Source organism: Macaca fascicularis, chromosome 13 (assembly GCF_037993035.2).
Source record: "Macaca fascicularis isolate 582-1 chromosome 13, T2T-MFA8v1.1".
Classification (NCBI taxonomy): domain Eukaryota; kingdom Metazoa; phylum Chordata; class Mammalia; order Primates; family Cercopithecidae; genus Macaca; species Macaca fascicularis.
The window spans coordinates 8,412,185-8,428,722 of NC_088387.1; the positions used below are offsets into that span (position 1 = coordinate 8,412,185).

A 16,538-nucleotide genomic window follows, 5' to 3' on the forward strand; every position below is an offset into this window, starting at 1 on the left:
ATTCAGGTTTTCAATTTTAATAAAGTAGTCAAACCAAATTTCTTTTCATGAATTTTGTTTTGTGTGTTGTATGTAAAATATCATTATTAAACCCAAGGTCACATAGATTTTCTCCTATATTTTCTTCTAGAAGTTTCATAATTTTGTATTTTCCATTTAAATATATGTTCATTTTGTGAAAGGTATAAGGTCTGTGTCTAGTTTCTTTTATTTAAACATAAACATCCAAAAGTTTCAGCAGCATTTACTGAAAATAAATGTTTTTTTCTTTCATTTGTCAAAGATCAGGTAATATTTGCATGGGTCCATTTTGGGCTTTCTATTCTTTCACATTGATTCATGTATCTGTTTTTCTGCAAATACCATACTGTCTTAATTATTGTAGCTTTTAATTATGTCTTCAAATTGGTTATTGTGAGTCCTCTTACTTTGTTGTTCTTTAGTATTATATTGGCTTTTCCAAATCTTTGGCTCTTTTTTACATAAAGTATACAAACGGTTTTTTGATATCTATAAAATAGCCTGCTGGGATGTTGATTCAGACAGTATTGAATCTGCAGATCAAGTTGGAAAGGACAGATGTGTCATCATATTACTGATTTTTGACATATTATTGAGTTTTTCTATTCATGAATGTGCAGTATCTCACAATTTATTTAGATCTTTGATTTCCTTCATGAGAATTTTGTAGTTTTGCACATTATAGATCCTGTACCTGTTTTGTTAGATGTATGCCTATATTGGTCTTTCTTGCTCTCTCTTTCTTCCTTCCTTCCTTCCTTCCTTCTTTTCTTTCTTTCTCTCTCTTTCTTTTCTTTCTTTCTTTTTTTCTCTCTTTCTTTTTTTCTTTCTTTCTTTCTTCTTTTCCTTTCCTTTCCTATTATAAAGGATATTTTTTAAAAGTTCAAGCTCCATCTATTCCTTGTTGGCATACAGAAAACAATTTACTTTTGTGTATTAACCTTGCATCCTGCACTTTACTACACTTGCTTATTAGTTCTTGGAAGCTTTTTCTTTTTGTAAGTTTTTCAATCCATTCTTTGGGAATTTCTATAGAGATGATTATGTCATCTGTTAATGAACATAATATTATTTTTTCCTTCCCAATCTGTGTATGTTTTATTTCATTTCCTGTCTTATTAAGCCAACTAGGACTTCCAGTACACTGTTGAATAGAAGTGGTGAAAGAGAACACCATTGCTTTGGCCATGATCTTGGAAGAATGTGCCCAGTTTTTCACCATTAATTATAATACTAGCTGCCAGTTTTGTTAGATGTTCTTTATGAAGTTGAAGAGGTTCCCTAGTATTTTTTTATTGCTTCAAGTGTTTATCAGATATGGATGTTGACTTTTTCAAATGCCGTTTCTCTAATCACTGCATTATTTTTTTCTCATTTGTTTCTTTTATTGAGTTAAAATTTGTCAATTAGGACTCATCAGAGATAATGAGGGTATTTCCCATTCCATATATTTCTGAAGGTTGCCAGTCATTTAAAGTTTTATGTGAATTGCTTTATTGATTACTTTCCTTCTCATTTGTCATTTTTCTTGGAAGGCTTCAGTTTCGTCATCCATAAAATGGTACAAGAAAACTATGTATCTCATAAAATTATGGTAAGAAATAAGTGGGCAAATAGCTATGAAGCCTTCAGAAGGGTGAATATTCCATAGAAACAACTCAGTCAATATTTCTTATGGCTATCATTGTGATTGCAAACGTTATAATAGTTTTCATTGAGTAAGTTTAAGGCTGGACAGATTTTGATAGGTAGTTAATGCTTGGATGACAGTCTACCCTGAGGGGCAGTACACTTGGTGGGAAATATAAAGACAGTGACCACTTGAGGTACTGAATAAGTAGTGGAAAAGTTCCTAACACAAATTAAATATTTTAAAAGTGCTCCCAGATTTGTCTCTGAAGATGGAGACTTCCCACCTCTCTGTTGGTCCATTTGATCCCTGCTGACATGCCCTTGTACACAAATGACCTACAGTCACAATGAAGGCTTATGTTTTATCTGGTAGACTCCAAGTGCTTTTCATTATATTGTCTTTCCATGGAATGAGAATGATGTCAAGGTTCCAAACTCACTTGTGGGACATACTTTTTTTTTTTAATTTTTAATTTTTAATTTATTTATTTGTTTGTTTGTTTGTTTATTTATTTATTTTGAGACAAAGTCTCACTCTGTTGCCCAAGTTGGAGTGCAGTGGTGCGATCTCCGCTCACTGCAACCTCTGCCGCCAGGGTTCAAGCAATTCTCATGTCTCAGCCTCCTGAGAAGCTGGAGCTATAGACACATGCCACCACACCTGGTTAATTTTTGTATTTTTAGTAGAGATGGGGTTTCACCATATTGGTCAGGTTAGTCTTGAACTCCTGACCTCAGGTGATCCACCGGCCTCGGCTTCCCAAAGTGTTGGAATTACAGGCGTAAGCCACCATGCCCAGCCTGGGAACATACATTTTCTAAAAGTCCCAGACTGAGGCCAAGGAAATGAAACTAAGCCCCCACCAAGAACTGTCTCATCAAATGTCAAATGAAACAAATATTACACTTAGGTTGCAACCCTCTCATTCATATAACTTGTTTTCCTTTTGGGTTATGTCCTGCTTTTGTATGATTTTTTTTTTTTTATCATTTGGTGGCTTTGGCTGTACTTTATGTGAATTTAATTCATTCAGGGACAGTCTATCAAATTTAAAATACAGAAAGCCCAGCAAGGACATAGGAAAGGCTTAAGGAAGAGCTTGAATGGTAAATATAGATGCAGTTTATTTCTTTAACTCTGAGAAACAAATTATATTTTGGCAGACAATTATTTTTCAAACCATTTCAAATTTTACTAACCGTTTTTCTCTCTTATGTGCTCAAACTATAGTGAAACTTACATTATTTCCACAATTCAGGTTCTTCCACTAGGGAAGTGCAACAATTACTGCATTGAGAAAAGGAAGAATGCCTTTCTGAAGAGAAGCTGCCGTCTGCAGCCCAGCTATGATTTGTCTTGGATGCTATTACCATGTAGTAGAATTGTAATATCTTTCTAATTGGTGTTGCTGTTGACATACAGTAAAGCAGCAGAATACTTGCTGGCCATGGTCTATAAATGAAAGCAAAAAAAGACAGGAAAAATCAACTAGTGGTTAGTACAGCAGAAACTGAAACATAGTATTATAAACTTTATGTTTTTCATAAATTTTTAATTGTCTGTATCAATGGAAAACAGGTCTGCCAATCAGTTGATCCACTATTTTTCCCCAAATTTAATTTAGTCAGCCATTTGAACTGTTCTACCAAAGCTGCTATAAAAGCCAAAGGAAGGGATTTAAACTTTCTTACCTTGCTCTATGCTGGATTTACTAGCCAGCATTTTACTGCAAAAGAGGCCACATATCTTACCCCAAATGTCCAATAATCATTTAGGATTTTGAAATCTTGATGTGTCTATAATATTCATAAATACTAAGCTTCTCTTATTGGCTAAATTAATATGTAAATATTAATTAAAATGGTTAAGTGCAGATGAAATTCGACTTGCCTGAATCTGAATGCTATACCACTTAGTCACTGAGTGAGAAAAATGTGTTGCATAACCTCTCTGAGCCTTAAATCCTTACATCCATTGTAGCTCTGGGACACATAACACCTGCATTGTAGGATTGTTGTATAATTAGGTGAAATAATTCATGTAGGATGCTCAGAACCATGTCTTCTACATAGTAGGTCCTCATTAAACATTTTTTAAAAGATGGAGCCAAATTTTGCACCTTAAAGCTTTGTAATATTCTACATGCCCCACATTTTTTTTTCCCTTGAGGACACAAAAGAAATCCTGGTTCCTTTGTTTTTCTTCCTGAATTCTTGCTTGGATTTAATTTTCTTTTCAGACCAAATTAAGGTCTGTTTAGTACAGAACCATACAGCATCAGATGGATTTTCGTTGGAGCAATTGAAACTTCATGTGCAGCAGCCTTTGTTCTGAGTGTGATAATAAAATGTGAAGTTATGTTCAGGTGAAAGTAGGGCAGGCCTGCCTTTTAGAGATTTTAAAAAAACAACAAAAAAATGCCCCAATTTTCTTTTCACTGTTATAGAGATAGCAAGAAACCTCAAAAATATCTAACTCAGATCATCTTAAAAACAGAAATTCTATAAAGAATATGGATAATGCCACCTGCATGGTTTTCCTTCCAAAATCATAAAAGCCTAATTAATGCATTCCAGGTTTTGTAAACTAGCTGTATTTTATTCTATCAAGTCATGTACCAGCATACCACTGATTGATTATGATCTTGTTTTTACCATGATTATAATCTTGTTTTTACTACCCATAGATAGTTTAAAGACCCACGTGAAGACCTGTGTTTGTGTCTCATGTGATACACATTAGGAATTTTAAAAGAAAAATAAACATTAAATGTCATGAAACATTTTATAGTTCACTATTGTTCACTAACTAGTAAGTGATTTATATGAGAACATGATTACTTTTACTTTAATTAAATCTGGTTACCTAAAAATAGAATATTAAAACCAAATTATTTTTACTAATATTGAAAAAGATAGCTCTATTCAGAGCTGATACCCCAAACCATTTTCCTATGCTATATACACAAAGGTAGACACACAGCTGCAACATACGGCATGTTGATAATGTACAAGAAATGATTAGAGACTTTGTGTTCAGTATGACAGTAGAAAGGCATATAGAAACAAAGGAGAAAAGGTTTATGCATTTTTTTAAATCTATGTGTGTGTGTGGGGGGGGTGTATTTGGAGACATACTTACATGCCTGCACACACATTCACATGCAGACACACACACACTCATACACACACTCATCTGTATTCTCAGGAAGACACAAAGCTGGCTACTACATAACTGTTATTTAATGAACATTTTCTGAATGCACTGCATGCAATTATTATTGGTATTATGTTTCACATTTCTGTAAGCACCAACATCATGCTCTGAGCCATGCAGAATGATGGAATAGTACATCACATCTGCCCTGTAGGCTCACAATCTCAAGTCAAGAAACTGACAAATATGCTAAGCCTGGGGAAAGGGGGAGAAAGACGGGGACTAGTATTGGGCAGAGATTAGGAATATATAATACCACAGAATTCGTTTCAGTCATCTCCAGTTCTTTGTTGTGATTTAGCTTTAGTTTCAGACAAAAGAAATATATCATTAGTGGACCTTTGTGAAACAGAAACATAAATAAGGGAATGAGGAAATACCTCATTGTGTAATTAGTTGAATGTTCTTAGCAGTAAGGCTTACATATAAAATTATATGAATATAGGAGTGAAATAAATGAGTGGAAGTGACAAATTATATTGAAAATACGCCAAAAGAAAGTTAGAGTGGGGCGAATATAAGCAAGGAAGACCTGTGGCTATGTCTGAAAGATTATAGGGAATATATGCTTATTTATTTCTGGGATTCAAAGAAAGTCAGTCATTTTAGAAGATGATTTCCATATATGTGCTTGTGCATATATCTAAAGACTCATTTAGAATGTTCCTGAGAACTTATGACCTTACTGAGGGGTCAGTTTAGTTCACCATGCCTGTGTTCACCTTAGCTCAGACTGTTAAAATAAGTAAATATATTCAAGATATCTTGAGGCCATCTTACCTGCACCCATACCTTTTTGTTAATTGTGAACAGCTACCTAATCATTACGTGTGATATGTTTTTGCTCTGCTTTCAGGATGTTCAATTTTGCTAATCAAAATGAAGCTTTGTTTAACATGAGTCATAGACATGCTGTTGTGAGAAGAATTTATATTTTCAAAAAGACAGGTTATAACATGGAGGCACATTCAAATGCCTAATTTGTTTTTCTCTCTTTCATGCCCATTATGTTTTCTTTCTTTTCAAAGAAGAGAGAAACAAAAGCACCGGCCGAAATAACAGTAATAATAATAAAATAACAATCTCTGTCATTTTTGCTAGCCATTAGCAAACTATCGACTCCATCATTATTCAATTTCAATCAGGTCACATTGAGTCAATAAGAGTTCTCGATTGTTGTGGGTGCTGTGGACAGCAACAAGAAACAAATTCTCAGAAAATCTAATCATTCAGGATGTAGCGTGTTGACTAAAGCCAGTCTGCTATTAGTTAAGCATTACATCAGCGATTAAAAGTCTTTTGGGGTGTGGAATCGGGCAGCGTCACTGGAGCTGAGAGCCAATCTGTGAGGGCTCCTAGGGCAGGCACGTTCATCCCTCACTGCTATTGCAACTTTGGCCCATGCTGCCCCATTAGTGCCTGCTGCTGTTTTAAGAGCATCAGAACCCATCGGCCAACCTCCAGGGAGGCACCCCTCTCCCTGGTTGCTTAGGGCCGAATACCCCGACCCTCATGTTTTTAAAGAGAATTGGAATCCTATGTGAATAAGGTGAGGAAAAGATGCAAATATATAAATATATATATTTCAAGCATTGTTTTGGTTCTGTTTTGCTTGGAGGTTTTTCTTTTCAATTGTTTTAATAAATTTTATTGTGTATATTTAAGGGATACAAAATGATGTTTTGAGATGCATATATACAGTAAGATAATTACTATAGTGAAGCAAATGAACACATTGATCATCTCACAGAGTTGCCCATATTCCCCTCTGTGGCAAAAGCAGCTATCATCTACTCATTTAGCAAAAATCCTGAATACAGTCCACTGTAACTATAAATAATAATGACAGTCCTTATGCTGTATGTCAGATCTTTAGCATGTTTATTCTACGTATCTGTTTCTTTTCCTTTAAGCTGTATCTTCTCATTTTCTCCAGCCACTCTCAACTCTGGAAACCATGGTTTTATTACCCATCTCTGTATATTTGACTTAAAAATTCCATACAGAAGATTATGCAACATTTTTCTTTCTGTGTCTGACTTATTTCACTTAGCGTATTTTCTCCAGGTCACCAACGCTGTGGCAAATTAGAAGATCTCCTTCTTGTTTAAGGCTGAATAATATTCCACACACATATACACTATAGACACACACACACACACACACACACACACACCCCACAGTTTATTTGTTCATTCTTCTGGTGATGGGCACTTAGATTGATTTTATATCGTGGCTATTGTGAATAATGCTGCATTGAATACAGGAGTGCAGAGATCTTTACTTCTGGAAACTCCGTTTTCTTTCGGTGTACACCAAAAAAGAAAATGATTTTTAACTTCTTTACGAACCTCCATATTATTTTCCATAATGGCTGTGTTTTATGTCTTTGTACCATCTAAAATTCTTTCTGGAAGAAAGGAGAGCTATAAAGAAATAAAATTCATAGTCACCTTTGTATCATTCATAGCATCTTGCACGGGATTGTACTTGTTATAAACTTAATACATGTATGCTGAATAAATGAAAAACACTGGATGTGGCTTGTTGGAGGTCTAGATAAGGCCTTAATGATGTGATTGTAATCAATAACCATTTCACTAAGACTTTCTCTTCTTATTTCTTCCCTCGAAATCTATGATAATTCACAAAGTTATCAACAACAACAACAAAAGTTTCATTCATCACTTTTGATCAAAGGAAATATTTCTTCAATTAAAGGGAATGTTTAAGTGGTTTTTTTTTTTTTGTCCTCTCATTCTCACTTCAATGATAAAATTTAAAGTTTTCAGTAACAATGAAGAAAATTGATTTTAAATGTTTGTTTCTATCTAAAATGGAAATTAAATGCAATAAATAAATATGAAAATATTGATGACTGTATTTCACTAAATCTTATTTCACGTAGTTCTTTATCATTGGGGATTTTATTTTTAAATTGTAAGAAGACACAGAAGTTAAGGGAAAATATTTCCTCAGAGGGTCCTTTTTTTTCTTAATCTTAAATTCTTTAATGCTAAATTTGTTTGATATTTTGAGATTCATTCAGCATCAACAGAATCCTTGGGTCCATTTTATTTTTTTAACTTAAATATATGTAATGTTAAATTACTTGCCTTTGAAAGCTTCAAGACATTCAGCAACAGCACTCAAGCTGTTTAAATATGACCAAATAATCTTTTCACTATGTCATTATGTTTGCTGAGTTTATTTCTATAACTTTTTGCCTCTTGGTGTTTATCTTATTTTAGAAAAATTAATTTAGGAGTCTACACATGAAATTCCTTATAATCCATCTCATCGCGAGTAGATTGAAATTCAACCAGTGTCTTACTTAGGGTTTATTTTACAAAATAAGTGGAATTCACTGGTAATCTTCAGAGTGTTTCTCTATACTGTTAATCAGCTAAACATAACCATCAATTATAAATGCAAATTTTCAGGGTTAAATTGAGTGTTCAGATGCTCTAACGTAGCTTTTATTGGCTGTACATTGCCAAGTCTACACAACACAAAATAAAGTGTTGGGTTAATATTTATTCTTGAATTGGTGCTCTACAGAGATCTAATATGGGGGTAATTCAGGTCAAGAAAAAGAAATAAGGATGTTACAAAGGCAATAAGAAGAGTTTTTTATTTGCGTATTTTTGCATGAATTATCTGGATTATGCCAACCGTGTAGACGTCTGTCTACACGGAGTAGGTTCTGGGAAGTTTATTCAAATGTTGACATTTGCAGAGAATACTAACATGAAGACAGTCCAGAAATCAGGAAAACAAATTTTCACATGTGAGAAAAAGAAAAAAATCATGAAAATTTTAGATTATTTTTATGTGGATTCATTGTCCACAATTTTCTGGTGAAAGTCTAATTAATAATCCATTTTCCTATTGAAATTTTATAAAGAAAAACAAGCAGAGCTTAATATACAGCTCAATGTTTTCCTTTTTTTATCAACATCTCCAGAATAAAAATCATTTGTAAGCTTTACTAGCAGTATACCATAGTGACAGGTTTCCAAACAAGGAGAAATAATTTATTAGCGCACAATGTTTTTCCAGCCTTCCCTACCACCCCACCCTGAGGTGGTGTATAGGTTGTGCAATGAATAAATTAAGTATATTTCCTGCCTTGTGCTTGGCATAAATCATTACTTTTCCAGGACCAAAGGGTGAGTGACTATTTGCAACACTATTCTGAGCTAAATAAGCTTTGTAATCAAGTAGAGTGGAGAATTTACTTTATTTTTTAAAAATATTTATTTGCAAGACAACTGTTATGATTAAAATCACACTTTCTATTGGGAAAATAAAATAGCCTTAAAAAAAAAAAAACAAGAGAATCAATGCGCAATCAAATTGGCCTACTGAAATTTAACTTAATATAAAGATTTATTTCCCTTTGGTTAAAATTACAGCTTTTACGCAAACATAACATATCCATAATGTTATTTTTGTTATAATTATTGCAGTTAATATCTCAACTTACAAGGAGGATTTGCTTCACAAAGATAGTTACACACATGTAAAATGTATCTTATTTCATAATGTGGTGTTTCATGTATTCCCAAGGAGACTGACTATTACTGAAGAATATATTTTAATGTGGGACCATTGAGTAAATGCTTTAAGGGAAGACAATTAAGCCACTAGTCAATGATGTATATTTACACATTACATTTTATAGCCGTTTTACATCTTAATAAACTGAAACAAATGACATTTTTCCCTTTAACAGAGATTTTAGGAAAAATAAAGATCACAGTCTCCTCTCCAGCTCCTTTCAAGCTCCAGGCATTAATGAGATTTTCAAATCAGAGCAACAGATGCAAGCAGTACGTTGTACCACAAGCAAGGCAGAAAGGGTCTAGAACTCGCTTTTTTCATACACACTAAATCTTGGATAAATGTGGAGGAGAATGATTCTCTAAAGTAGAATGTGTGTCATGGGGTGAATATTTATCAGAAATAATAATAATAATAACAATGACTAACTTAAAGCTGATTCAAAAATTAAGATAGTAACATAAATTCAATGACATGGCACCATTAAAAATGATGTCAATGATAAATTTATGAACATGGAAATGTGCCCATAATGTATTTTATCTGGACAAAACTAGTTACAAAAACCAGTACATGCATTAGAATAAAACTTTTCTAAATTTTCACAGACTTACAGAAGTAAATGTGGTAGGAGACATTCCAAGATTTCAACAATATTTATTTCTTAGATTTGGATGACTATTACTTCTTGCATTTTGTATTTTCTGGTTGTCCTAAAACAACTGGAGTAGAATTGCTTCAATAATAAAAGCTAAGTTACTTTGAAATTTTGAAGCACATATTAATTTTAGAATGTTTTCTTCACAGTTAGCATCAGAAGGATTTTCCAAATTACCAATATTGGTAACATTAGCAAAGCATTCATTTACTTCTATATTAACATATTCATTTGTTTTGTCATCCATTTATTTGTTCTTCAGATATGCATATGTTAACTGCTGTGCCATGCAGCTGTGGAACAGCATTGAAAATAAACAGACATTGGTCATACCCTCATGGAACTTTGGTCTAGTTTTGGTTAGTATATTATTCTCTAGTTCTATGGAATTTTATAGACACTACTCTGTATTTAATTAATGAATTCCACTCCTGAATTTTTATCTAGCATAATATGAGAGAATATTTTCCTTATTAGTCTAGCATAGTGTCCTTGAGACTCAAATGATGTTAAGGAAAGAGTGTATGTGTGTGTGTGTGTGTGTGTGTGTGTGTGTCTTTGTGTGTGTTTGTGTGTCTGTTTATGCTCATCTGATGCATTCTCAAAGAAGAGCAAAAAGCTATAACAAAGAATTGCATATTAACAGTTCACAGGTACCGAAACTTAAAAACAAAATAAAATTTTAATGGAACCTGATGTTTAGATACTATTTCAGAATCTATGAGGAGAAAAATAGAAATATGAGCAATGACATGACTAGAAATATTTTAATATTTAATCTGTCAACCCAAAACACTACAATTCCTTCACACGGATTATGTGGAAATGAGTGAGATTAGTTCAAGGGCATATTGAATTAAACATTTTCAGGTGACTTATTAACCAACATATATTATGTTAAACATGCTTAATAAATAGGAAACATTATGAGGTTTTTTACTCTAAATGGTTTAACTACGATAATTATTTGTGATTTCTGTTATTACAACAAAGGATAAGCAGAGTTGAATTTCTGAAAAGCGTATGGTTTTTAAATTCTAATAACATCTTCTCATTCAGAGGCCACTGGAAGTTTTCCTTGGGTCGTAGAGACATGCTGTGTTCAGCACACTTGTACCAGAAATAAAAATGAGAGTCACCCTGGGTGGAACCAAGAGGGGAGCTTGTCTGTGGCATGCAGCATTCAAAAGAGTGTGCTGCTGTTTCCAAGTGTAATCTACCTGGAATTTTCAGTTTGGTAGTATTCAGAAAAGAGTTTAGAGTTTTGTGTGTTTGTTGTTGACTTTTTTTCTTCTTTGGAGAAAAGATATGCTGTATGCTTAATCAATATTTATACATTGTAATAAATAATACAACACACCTTCGACTAGGACAGTCTGGCAAACAGGTACAAATAATTTACCAGACCACAATTTCTTTCCTTTTTTTCCCCCAGGACCACCAGGTTGGTTAGGTTAGAATTTAAGAAAGTGAGAAGAAAATACTCACTGTTGCTGGATAAAAAAGTCATGTTAAAAAAAAAAAAAGGAAAAAAAAGGGAACTAGCTCTGGCATCATAAGACTTGACCCTAATCCTCCCGGGATAACTTTAGTGCAGCACTTCCAGTCAACAATTGGCATCTTCTTTTTGTTTTGTTTTGTAAATTTCTTGTTAGTGAGATGTTCCAGAGTAATTCTTTTGGCCCTCATAGTTCTAGTTCCGAAAGAACTAGAAATGAGCTATTACCCATCAAGGTGCTAATTTGACACACCAGGTTTAGTCTTTAACTAGAGTGCAGTTGAGCACGGAAATCTCAGAATGTATACATGACAAAGAAAAATTTTAGCAAAAACTACTTTTTTAATGGTGCGCACGAGATAGCAGAGTACATTTCAAAACTTTGTATCCAAATAAAAAAAAAAACTCTCCATTCTGTATTCTAGAAAAATATTCTCTCTAGATATAGAGAGATACTCTCTTTACTGTACCACATTCACTTTTTTAAAAAAGTTAGAAGGAGGATTCACTTGATTGCTGGTACAATGTCACTGAATGATGAAAGTTCACAATTCTCTGTCCCAGGCATTCTGCTCTTGGTTAAAATACTATCCAGTTTATCACATGTTCAGTAAACTCTGGATATAAAAGGAAAATAAAAAATATAAACCAAAACTACACTCCCCAAGATACTCCTGTCCTCCATTTCTACCAGATCCAAGAACCTGCTGTTGACCAGCATTCACCTACAGAGAACTTGGGTGAGGGATCTTAATAAAAATGAATCCTAATTAGAGCTGACCTTCAGTGAATCACCTGCACGTGAAGGGAAAACAGAGAAGTCACTTCTACTTTTGCCTGGTCTCTGCAGATTCTTTTCTAGTTAAGAGCGGGAAAGAAATGCTGAAATTAGGATACTGAGTCTGGAGGGTAGGCAGGCTGCAGGAATATCTTCCAAGGATCATGTATTTCACCCCTCATATCAGAGCCTTGAAGCGATTTAAAATAATAGGTTTCTTCTTGATTATATGTAATTTAAATATCTCATTAAACGGTAAAAATTCAATATTGTGACTTCTCTCTTTTTACAAAAAGGACAATTTTTTCTCAACTGTTAACCTATATGTTATTTTCAACGTGCTACCAGACTTTCAATGATTCTCCCTGTTTTGAGGAAGAATTTTGAAATTTTACCACTGAGAGATGATATACAGAAAGAAACAGAAATATAGAAATGTTGCAACCAGTATGTTAAGTCTGTGCTTTGAAAAGCATTATCAATCAACTTTAGCACCAAATGAGAGACTGGACACTTTAATAAGATGGTGGTGAGCATGACAAACACGGGGTGCTGGTCCTGATTTTTTACAAGGTTCTACATATTGAAAAGCTCACTCTATTCTTGGGAAAATAAGCAGTGACGTGCACTCATGAACACATTTGGGGCTTACTGTATGGAGTGCAGAACCAACCACTGTTGGGGTTTCAGTCAGATTGGAACCAGAAGTGAGAGCCAGAGGTGGGTAAGTGGGGAGGTATGGAACACTATGTTCATGTGGATTGTGTGACAGGGGCCAATTTGTGGGCCAGTGTTGATTCTGGAAGGGAAATGCAGGGCTTTATGTTCGTCCTTGCTCAATTTTACTAGTTGGTTTTGACCAGGTTTTTAATTTATCCATTACTCGTGTCTTTTTAAAAATTATTATTGGAAAGCAATACCATTACTGCCTAAATTTTAGAAAATGTTGGAAAGTAAAAGAGAAAAAGAAAACTTAATCCCATCATTCAGAGACAGCATCTGAAATCATAGTATGTTTCTGTCCAGTCTTTTTTCCTCTGGGCTATATATTTATATGTACACACACAGTATGTCTACATATGGTTTTATCTTCCTTTAAGCAATGCCTTGGCACTAATCTTCAAAAGCAGGCTTTCATGGTGGCATAAGCTTCCCTTTATTAAGTCACAACATACATAAAACTTTGTTTGCTTTTGGTTGTGGAGAACAATGTCACTAAGACTCTTTCAGAATGTAGTTTTCTTACCCAGTATAAGCTCTTTATCTTAGGTTTTCCTGTCTTCTAAAAATTAAACTACTGTCACTATCCAAATGTTAACTTCAGTTGCCCTGTTGATAATATTATTGATCAAGACTGGGTCAAAGAGGGAATGTTGAGGAAAAAAACTAGAAATGGAATTCTTCTTTCCGCTTCTCACCAAGCAATTAATGAAGTCTTGGCAATTTTTATTCGAGTATTTTTGTATCACGCTTCTAACATTTACCTGTCATGTCCAAAAGAAAAGTCTGAGAGTCATTGTTTGCCCTAAATGCCTGACTGAAATCAAGTTATACTCTGTCAATGGCATTCTCCTCATCTACCACTCGTTAACCATATCAAAAATGGAAATGAGTTTAGTTTGGCATAACTCATAATGTCATTTGGGAAGAAGGCAGAGGGAGCCGCGCCAACATTAATGTGCACTGTGTGAATCATTTACTTTAATTTCAATTACAGCACCAGGATGAGATATAGGAAACTTTTCCTGTAACTGCTGTAAGCTCTGGGATTTAACTTGGTTAGCAGAACAATTTAGATAGCTTAGGGACCTAAATTTGGAGCCAAGATGTTATGGATAAGGATACAAAATAAATAGTGGTCTATGGTATCTGCAGGCTTCACGATAGGAGAATTAAGAGCTAGGAGGAAAACGACAGGACAATTTGCATGGCTGGAGACTGTAAATTAGCAACTTTTATGAAGGGCATTTTATGAAGAATGGAGTGGATCAAGGATAGCACTGGAGACTAAGTAAAGAGGTCAGAAGAGTCTGCATTCGTGGGAGATGAGGTAGGCAGCTGAGCACAAGACAATGTACGTTTTCTTTTTTGTTTGATTTTTTTTATCTCAAAGATTTGGGGTTGTCTCTATTTGATCCAGACTCTTACCTTTGTTTGCCAACATCTGAAACTTTTGGCCAGTTTTTCATAACATTTCCTAGAAAATTAGCCACTATATTCTTGAATAACTAACTGAGTGTATCCTATTTCTCCTTTATAATTTCCCTGTTCCTCTTTAAGTGTTCTCCTGCTGGCTTTGCCTCTTCTCTCAGAAGTCTGAAATGTGTGTGTTTTAGCCACACTCTATTTGTCAACACTAATCCAACTGGACATTGACTGAGGTCCCTTCTGTCCCAGCACCTGCAGCACCTCCTCCTGTTTAGAGGATCATGGTGGTTAATTTTAGGTGTCAACTTAACTGGGCTAAGAGATACCCTGATCGCTGGTAAAGTATCATTTCTGGGTATAACTGTGAGAGTGTTTCCAGAACAGATGAGCATTTTAATCAGTAGGCTGAGTAAAGAACGTCTGCCCTCATCAATGTGAGCAGTCATCATCCCATCCACTGAGGGACTGAATAGAGCAAAAAGGTGGAGGAAGGGCAAATTATTTTTCTCTCTTCTGGGACATTCATCTTCTCCTGCCCTCGGGCATTGGATTTCTTGGTTTCCAGGCCTTCAGACTTCAGAACGTATGCCAGCGGTCCCTCAGTTTCTCGGGTCTGCAACTTTAGATTGAAACTTACACAATAAGCTCCTCTGGTTCTTACAGCCTCAGACTCAGACAGAATTACATTACCAGCTTCCTGGAGTCTCCAGCTTACAAACAAAACATTGTAGGATTTCTTGGTCTCTATAATCTCATGAACCAATCCCCACAATAAATCTCCATCTGTATAGCTATGTATGTCTTATTGTTTCTCTTTCTTTGGAGAATCCTGACAAATACAGCACTTTTAAATCTATAGCATTCTACTGGCCACTTTCTTCCCCCGCCACCCCGCCCCCCATGCCCAAGACTTGCTCTGTCACTCAGGCTGGAGTGCAGTGGCATGATCTCGGCTCACTGCAACCTCTACCTCCTGGGTTCAAGCAATTCTCCTGCCTCAGCCTCCCAAGTAGCTGGGATTACAGGCGCCCACCACCATGCCCGGCTGACTTTTGTATTTTTAGTAGAGATGGGATTTCATCAAGTTGGCCAAGTTAGTCTTGAACTCCTGACCTTGCAATCTGACGACCTTGGCCTCCCAAAGTGCTAGGATTACAGGCATGAGCCACTGCACCCTGCCTCTGCTGGCCACTTTCTTGTATCCTGAAAATCCAATTTGATCTGAAAGTCATAAGGAATGCAAAGGCACCTAGCATAAGACCACGAGATCAGGGACCATGTGGATAGTGTTGCATCTGTTTTCAAGACTGTAGTGTGTAACTATTCTGTGATTTGCCAAAGACAATAAAGTAAAAAATGAGCTAGTAATAAAAGCCATAGCTCCTAAATTTCCCCACTGCTTTTAGCCTTCTCAACTAGTCTACCTACATTATTGAATAACATAATATATGAATGATGCAAACTACACAGACATGCAATTTTATTTATTTAGGATATATTTTATGTGTAACGAACATCCCTACCTAGTTAGGAAAACAAGAACAATATTAAATATACTTTCAAAATACTTAGAGAAACTGTTGATTCAAATTTCATATTTAACAAAACAGCCTCACACTAGTCAGCTATCACTATGGTTGGCAAACTACAGCCATTGGACCAATCCTGCCCCACTGACTGTTTTTGTGAATAAAGATTTATTGAAACATAGAAATATGCATTCCTTTTCACATTTTCTATGTCTGCTTTTGTGTTAAAACGGCAGGGTTGAGTGACTCATGCCCCCTAGAAAGCCTGAAATATTTATGATGTGCTTCTCTACAGAAAAGGTTTGCCAAGCCCTGGTCTTCCCCCATTAGGCTTTACACAAAAATTCAAGTAAGGGAAAATCTCACACGTAATGAGGAGAGAATACTTGTATTTGTCTAATTCCAATGGCTTTGTGAGTAGGAGGCTGCTCCCTTAGGAAAATGGGATTAGATGGGCCCATTAAAACGTTCCATTTATATATAGGGAATAT

The 16,538-nt window shown here is 35.0% G+C and overlaps 1 long non-coding RNA gene across 3 annotated transcripts in view; it reads left to right on the forward strand.

Annotated features, from left to right (window-relative positions):
* The window catches only part of LOC123568315 (uncharacterized), a 203,191-nt gene that overhangs the window by 95,173 nt on the left and 91,480 nt on the right, over positions 1–16,538 (forward strand). The window contains exon 1 of one of the 3 annotated variants that reach the window (XR_012421735.1): positions 6,197–6,419. The exons of the other annotated variants lie outside the window; for them this stretch is intronic. This is a non-coding gene — a long non-coding RNA (uncharacterized lncRNA). Of the gene's footprint in view, positions 1–6,196; positions 6,420–16,538 lie in introns of those variants that run through there. 3 annotated transcript variants of the gene reach the window in all.